This window comes from Panulirus ornatus, chromosome 22 (genome assembly GCF_036320965.1).
Source record: "Panulirus ornatus isolate Po-2019 chromosome 22, ASM3632096v1, whole genome shotgun sequence".
In the NCBI taxonomy this organism is placed as follows: domain Eukaryota; kingdom Metazoa; phylum Arthropoda; class Malacostraca; order Decapoda; family Palinuridae; genus Panulirus; species Panulirus ornatus.
This window is the reverse complement of record NC_092245.1, coordinates 15989644-15998200: the sequence shown is the minus strand read 5'-3', so window position 1 is coordinate 15998200 and position 8557 is coordinate 15989644. Positions and strand designations below refer to the sequence as shown.

The following is an 8557-nucleotide window of genomic DNA, read 5'->3' as shown; positions in this document are numbered from 1 at the left end:
GCGAAATAAGAAATCGATTCTGCGCCATTGTAACTGGACTTGGCTGTTGGCACGCTTGTGATTTACAGCCATGCTAGGGTAGGAGGGGGTCCACCATGCATCATGATTGAAGGAGAGGGGAAGAGGAAGAAGAAGATGATGATGATGGAAAGGGAGAGACGAAGAAGAAGAAGAATGAAGTGGGTGTCTATGGCATGAGTCTAAGTCTAGGTAGTAATTGGGCATTGGCGCTGTCTATAACAATAAAGAAACCATATATATATATATATATATATATATATATATATATATATATATATATATATATATATATATATATATATATATATATATATATATATATATATATATATATGTGTGTGTGTGTGTGTGTGTATGTGTTGTGTGTGTGTGTGTGTGTGTGTGTGTGTGTGTGTGTGTGTGCGTAGCCATATCAAAATTAGGATAATAATCATTTCAATTATTGACGCAAGTTATGGCAAGAAAAATGATATACTTCCCTCACCAGGAGGACGAGATCATAATGAACTCCAGACCACAATAAGTACAGCAGCTCAGCTTCATTCAAGCGATGAACCAACGACTGAAAATTCCCATAAATGTCCAAGCCCGAATAATTTTCTTTGGGGAATATTTTTAATGGAGGGTGACGGCCTGTGGAATTTTGGCAAGTCGATTAAATGCTAATGGACATATTTCTGACCAATTCCTTTTTTTTTCTAACAGTCTAAATGAAAAAGGAAGACTAAATGGAAATATTTGAATCTAAACAGAAGCATTTTACGGGATTTTAGATATAGAATTGTTGTTGATAATTTCAATTATGGCTACGACGGCAGGAAGATCTTAACTCTCACAGAAAAAGAAAAATATAATACAGGGATATACTTATATACTCTTATATATATATATATATATATATATATATATATATATATTTTTTTTTTTTTTTTTTTTTTTTTATACTTTGTCGCTGTCTCCCGCGTTTGCGAGGTAGCGCAAGGAAACAGACGAAAGAAATGGCCCAACCCCCCCCCCATACACATGTACATACACACGTCCACACACGCAAATATACATACCTACACAGCTTTCCATGGTTTACCCCAGACGCTTCACATGCCTTGATTCACTCCACTGACAGCACGTCAACCCCTGTATACCACATCGCTCCAATTCACTCTATTCCTTGCCCTCCTTACACCCTCCTGCATGTTCAGGCCCCGATCACACAAAATCTTTTTCACTCCATCTTTCCACCTCCAATTTGGTCTCCCTCTTCTCCTCGTTCCCTCCACCTCCGACACATATATCCTCTTGGTCAATCTTTCCTCACTCATTCTCTCCATGTGACCAAACCATTTCAAAACACCCTCTTCTGCTCTCTCAACCACGCTCTTTTTATTTCCACACATCTCTCTTACCCTTACGTTACTTACTCGATCAAACCACCTCACACCACACATTGTCCTCAAACATCTCATTTCCAGCACATCCATCCTCCTGCGCACAACTCTATCCATAGCCCACGCCTCGCAACCATACAACATTGTTGGAACCACTATTCCTTCAAACATACCCATTTTTGCTTTCCGAGATACTGTTCTCGACTTCCACACATTTTTCAAGGCTCCCAAAATTTTCGCCCCCTCCCCCACCCTATGATCCACTTCCGCTTCCATGGTTCCATCCGCTGACAGATCCACTCCCAGATATCTAAAACACTTCACTTCCTCCAGTTTTTCTCCATTCAAACTCACCTCCCAATTGACTTGACCCTCAACCCTACTGTACCTAATAACCTTGCTCTTATTCACATTTACTCTTAACTTTCTTCTTCCACACACTTTACCAAACTCAGTCACCAGCTTCTGCAGTTTCTCACATGAATCAGCCACCAGCGCTGTATCATCAGCGAACAACAACTGACTCACTTCCCAAGCTCTCTCATCCCCAACAGACTTCATACTTGCCCCTCTTTCCAGGACTCTTGCATTTACCTCCCTAACAACCCCATCCATAAACAAATTAAACAACCATGGAGACATCACACACCCCTGCCGCAAACCTACATTCACTGAGAACCAATCACTTTCCTCTCTTCCTACACGTACACATGCCTTACATCCTCGATAAAAACTTTTCACTGCTTCTAACAACTTGCCTCCCACACCATATATTCTTAATACCTTCCACAGAGCATCTCTATCAACTCTATCATATGCCTTCTCCAGATCCATAAATGCTACATACAAATCCATTTGCTTTTCTAAGTATTTCTCACATACATTCTTCAAAGCAAACACCTGATCCACACATCCTCTACCACTTCTGAAACCGCACTGCTCTTCCCCAATCTGATGCTCTGTACATGCCTTCACCCTCTCAATCAATACCCTCCCATATAATTTACCAGGAATACTCAACAAACTTATACCTCTGTAATTTGAGCACTCACTCTTATCCCCTTTGCCTTTGTACAATGGCACTATGCACGCATTCCGCCAATCCTCAGGCACCTCACCATGAGTCATACATACATTAAATAACCTTACCAACCAGTCAACAATACAGTCACCCCCTTTTTTAATAAATTCCACTGCAATACCATCCAAACCTGCTGCCTTGCCGGCTTTCATCTTCCGCAAAGCTTTTACTACCTCTTCTCTGTTTACCAAATCATTTTCCCTAACCCTCTCACTTTGCACACCACCTCGGCCAAAACACCCTATATCTGCCACTCTGTCATCAGACACATTCAACAAACCTTCAAAATACTCATTCCATCTCCTTCTCACATCACCACTACTTGTTATCACCTCCCCATTTACGCCCTTCACTGAAGTTCCCATTTGCTCCCTTGTCTTACGCACCCTATTTACCTCCTTCCAGAACATCTTTTTATTCTCCCTAAAATTTACTGATAGTCTCTCACCCCAACTCTCATTTGCCCTTTTTTTCACCTCTTGCACCTTTCTCTTGACCTCCTGTCTCTTTCTTTTATACTTCTCCCACTCAATTGCATTTTTTCCCTGCAAAAATCGTCCAAATGCCTCTCTCTTCTCTTTCACTAATACTCTTACTTCTTCATCCCACCACTCACTACCCTTTCTAAACAGCCCACCTCCCACTCTTCTCATGCCACAAGCATCTTTTGCGCAATCCATCACTGATTCCCTAAATACATCCCATTCCTCCCCCACTCCCCTTACTTCCATTGTTCTCACCTTTTTCCATTCTGTACACAGTCTCTCCTGGTACTTCCCCACACAGGTCTCCTTCCCAAGCTCACTTACTCTCACCACCTTCTTCACCCCAACATTCACTCCTCTTTTCTGAGAACCCATACTAATCTTCACCTTAGCCTCCACAAGATAATGATCAGACATCCCTCCAGTTGCACCTCTCAGCACATTAACATCCAAAAGTCTCTCTTTCGCACGCCTGTCAATTAACACGTAATCCAATAACGCTCTCTGGCCATCTCTCCTACTTACATAAGTATACTTATGTATATCTCGCTTTTTAAACCAGGTATTCCCAATCATCAGTCCTTTTTCAGCACATAAATCTACAAGCTCTTCACCATTTCCATTTACAACACTGAACACCCCATGCATACCAATTATTCCCTCAACTGCCACATTACTCACCTTTGCATTCAAATCACCCATCACTATAACCCGGTCTCGTGCATCAAAACCGCTAACACACTCATTCAGCTGCTCCCAAAACACTTGCCTCTCATGATCTTTCTTCTCATGCCCAGGTGCATATGCACCAATAATCACCCACCTCTCTCCATCAACTTTCAATTTTACCCATATTAATCGAGAATTTACTTTCTTACATTCTATCACATACTCCCACAACTCCTGTTTCAGGAGTATTGCTACTCCTTCCCTTGCTCTTGTCCTCTCACTAACCCCTGACTTCACTCCCCAGACATTTCCAAACCACTCTTCCCCTTTACCCTTGAGCTTCGTTTCACTCAGAGCCAAAACATCCAGGTTCCTTTCCTCAAACATACTACCTATCTCTCCTTTTTTCACATCTTGGTTACATCCACACACATTTAGGCACCCCACTCTGAGCCTTCGAGGAGGATGATCACTCCCCGCGTGCCTCCTTCTTCTGTTTCCCATTTTAGAAAGTTAATACAAGGAGGGGAGGATTTCCGGCCCCCCGCTCCCGTCCCCTCTAGTCGCTTTCTACGACACGCGAGGAATACGTGGGAAGTATTCTTTCACCCCTATCCCCAGGGATAATATACATATATATATACATACACACACACACACACATACACACACATACGCACATACACACACACACACACACATACATATATATACATATGAAAAATGTAAGAAACAATTTAGAAAACAAACTTTTAGCTTGAAATGAATGAAAAAAATTGTATGTGTGTTATTCAGGCAAATTTGTATCTGTATCTAAGTCCACATACATATGTATTTCAGGATCTTTTTTTCCCCTAGTCTTGGTATTGATGTATTATAATTTATTTCGCATTTTTCCCCAGCAAACGTGTGACCGGTATGGGCGGCATGTGACCAGGGCTATGTGGGCTTCCCTCCTCTCTGATTGGTGCCGGCGGTAGGCCTAGGGAAGCAGTGGCTTTCTGTGGGGTGAGGGAGGAAGGACAGAGGGAGCGGAAGGGAGGGGAGAAAAGGAGGAGGTGGGGTTTTGGGGGAAGGTTTGGAGGGGGAGAGAGAGAGAGAGAGAGAGAGAGAGAGAGAGAGAGAGAGAGAGAGAGAGAGAGAGAGAGAGAGAGAGAGAGAGAGAGAGAGAGAGAGGGGCGTCCGTGAGGTGGTGGTTATGAGACCGGAGGCGTTGTTGGTCCGTCTCACTCACCAAAGAACAGATCAGAGGCGAGGACTGTAGTGGAAGCCTATGGGTATAAAAGACCTGAAGAAGAGGATGATCGAAGAATCTTTTTTTTTTCTCCTTTCTTGGGTGAGTAATTATGCCGTGTTTTTTGGCTTGCATTCAGTCTTTATTGACAGACATCTTTTGTCCTTTATTCATTTAGGAATAGGAGTGGACTATACATACATACTCATTTCTATTAACCTCTAACAAAACACAAGATGGCAAGCCACTGTACTATTCCTCAGCTAACATTCAAGAAAGATGACCGTTCAAATATAGTTGGGAAAAAATATATAGAACGGAGTGGGAGAAAGAAAATAGACTAAGATATGCACACGGTCGTATTTAAGATCCATTAACGGTGTTGTGTGACAGCCTCGAATGCTTACAGAGAAATGCCGGGGAGGAGAGAGGCTGGGGGTCGGCGGCCCCCTTCCCCAACCCCCACCTTCTGTAGTCACCACAGAGATATCTAAACCATCTGCCTCCCTCCAGCTACAAAGGCTGAGTTCTTACTTTGTCCTTTTTGATAAATACTACCATTTAACATGCTTTCTTCATTCATACAAATTATATATATATATATATATATATATATATATGTGTGTGTGTGTGTGTGTGTGTGTGTGTGTGTGTGTGTGTGTGTGTGTGTGTCAGTGTAGTGGAATGTCATTTCTACATGATAGTGGTTCTGTAAGATAAACATATGTTTTTAGATTCAGTCTCTTTCTGCATTTTCAACTTTATGTGAATACTTTTATCTTTATGTCTTAGGTGTCCTGTTAGCAGAGATACGCCACTCATTAATTCCACTCAACTCACACTTACGTGGCCAGACGATTTTCTTGTATTCCTTTAAGTGTACGCTGCGCACTTGACATTTTCGTGGTCTACCAAAAAGTTGAATATTTAATGTTTGATAATAATGAATCGTATTTTTGTGTCTGAAGATCATTCGATGTTATTTCGTCACTGTCTATCGAGAAACGTTTTGCTTTTTTTTTTAATCATCTGATGACTCACTGCCCAACGTTTTTTTGGCTACTTTAGATTTAAGGGGCCTAACATTAATCAATAATCCTGGCATGATATAGTCTTGGAAACGTTTGGGGGGCTCGAATCTTCAGATGATCTGCAGGAGGTCTTTGGAAAACTATACTTTGCTATATTGTTATCTATATCATCTTATCTCCTTTGTCAATCTATTTCGTGAACGAAACTGAATTCTAAACTGACATGTTGGTCCTTCGTGACCAGTTTTCTTTTACTAAAGGTTTCATAGCTTTTAAATGTAAATCTACTGCTGCTCTGTGGTATATTTTCGATTCGCAATAATGAACTCTATGTAAATTTTACTCTCTTCATCATTTATACCATATTCTATATGGACTAATGCTATTTCCATGCAGTATAGTTTATTCTATTAAACGGACGTGTCTGAATCTTTCCAAAATTAATTTGCTTTTAAAGAAAATGTGTCACCAGAAAACTCTCAGATTTAAATTTTTTTACTTGCTTTTTTCAGAGTTGGAGAACGAGCGACGGAAGAAATCTCCTCAGCACCAACCTCTGCACACATTTCCTAGGGGAGAGAGAGAGAGAGAGAGAGAGAGAGAGAGAGAGAGAGAGAGAGAGAGAGAGAGAGAGAGAGAGAGAGCTTGGTGAGGATGGGTGGAGCGCTGTCTTGCGTCCGGCAGCGGGGTAGAGCCAGCGGCATCAGTCTTCATCAGAAACTATCACACGGCGACACCCACAACTGCTCTCCATGTGTAACCCTCAAATATTTATTTTTTCCACCCTGTGCTTTCCCGTATCCCCCCTGGTTTTTCCCCGCCTCTCTTCTCTGTTCTGATGTTTTTGGGTATCAGGAAAATGGTAGAGGCTCAGCCTTCATAACTAAGCGGAGGCCGAGAGACGTTTAAGTCCTAAAATAACGTTTCTCCCATTTCTAGACACACCCTCGAACAACGACAACCGACCATCCCTCTCACAGACTCCATTCTCCTCACGCCGGAGACCAGCAGCTAAATATCTCCTTGTTTTTATTTGTTTACACACACACACACACACACACACACTTATAAATATATAAATATAAATATATATATATACATATATATATATATATATATATATATATATATATATATATATATATATATATATATATATATATATATATATATGTAAGTTTATATCCTTTACGCCTGATTTACGTAATGTTCTCATAAGGTTAGAAAGACTGAGAATATTTTCTCCCCTTTTTTTTTCCCTTAGGACACTGTACCCCACTTATGTCATGCAGTGGCGTGGACCCGCTTCACCCACCATATTGGAAAAAAAAGAATAATGTATACAGTCAATTTATTTTTCTACAGGAAAAGATTTTTGGTTCTGATGCGTTTTTTAAATAAAAACAATCGTGATAAACGATAAGTTGTCTATCTATCTATCTATCTATCTATCTATCTATCTATCTATCTATCTATCTATCTATATATATATATATATATATATATATATATATATATATGTATATACTGATGCCAAGGATCTTGGCAATATATCAAGCTCCACTTTTTCGGCAAGAAAAGCTTGGCATTCGGTCCGAACACCATGCCTCCCCCCCGTCCATCTCAACGAAGTCCCAAATGACAGCCCGCTCTGCTCTGCTCTGCTCTCTCTCTCTCTCTCTCTCTCTCTCTCTCTCTCTCTCTCTCTCTCTCTCTCTCTCTCTCTCTCTCTCTCTCTCTCTCTCTCTCTCTCCAGACACTTGCCCCTCCCTGCCCTAAAAAGGAAAACATCTCCTCGTAGGTATTTGTAGGTAGGTAGGTAGGTAGGTAGGATGGGAGGTGGGTAGGTAGGTAGGTAGGGTTGTAGGTAGGTAGGTAGGGTTGTAGGTAGATAGGCAGGTAGGGTGGTAGGTGAGTAGGTAGGTAGGTAAGTGCATTCTTAATATCTTTCATCAATCACTTCCCGTTGCCTTTTTGTCCACCTTTATTTGTGGTCTTTTTTTTTGTCACTTTTTATCCTCATTTTCTCTCCCATCCTTCTGGTGCCATATCCCCTTTTTCGCGCCCAGTTTTCTAAGACTTTTTTATTCTATTTTCCACTTCTCTAGGTTTTCTCCTCCCTACATTTTTTTGATTTTCTCGAACACCAACAGATTTTGTAACTTCTTGGGTTATCGTTTACCGGAACCTAAAAATCAAATGTTTTTGTATATATATATATATATATATATATATATATATATATATATATATATATATATATATACATTTCTTTCATCTACTTATCATCTATTTGTATATGTATACATTTCTTTCATCTACTTATCATCTATCTGTACAACATTCATTTCATATCTTATTGTTCCTCTTTTTGTTTTTCCATATCATCTTCCTGTTCCCTTTTCAGCATTATCTTAAAATTTCGTCTTTAAACTTCTATTTCTTACTAATTTCACAGTATCGTAATTGGATACATTTCTCAGTGAAATGCTACGATTTCCCAACAAAATAAACCATTTTTCCTGCATCATCCATTTTCTCTCCTCTGCTTAGTACGTTCATATAGAGCATTACCCTGTTCACCCTGAAGACTAGTCCTCTTATACCTTGTTCCATCTGTCTATGCCTCTTTTCTGCTGCCTCCCTCTTGC

At 40.4% G+C, this 8557-nt stretch overlaps 1 protein-coding gene and 1 long non-coding RNA gene across 14 annotated transcripts in view; one reads left to right on the top strand and one right to left on the bottom strand.

The window, feature by feature from the left end:
- Nucleotides 1–6616, top strand: part of LOC139756573 (uncharacterized) — a 117989-nt gene extending 111373 nt beyond the window's left edge. Inside the window, exon 5 of one of the 2 annotated variants that reach the window (XR_011714388.1) lies at nucleotides 6419–6616. This is a non-coding gene — a long non-coding RNA (uncharacterized lncRNA). Of the gene's footprint in view, nucleotides 1–4543; nucleotides 4675–6418 lie in introns of those variants that run through there. The other variant, XR_011714387.1, reaches the window with a different exon arrangement.
- LOC139756572 (homeotic protein ultrabithorax-like) overlaps nucleotides 1–8557 on the bottom strand; it is an 821256-nt gene that overhangs the window by 211205 nt on the left and 601494 nt on the right. The window lies entirely within an intron of this gene.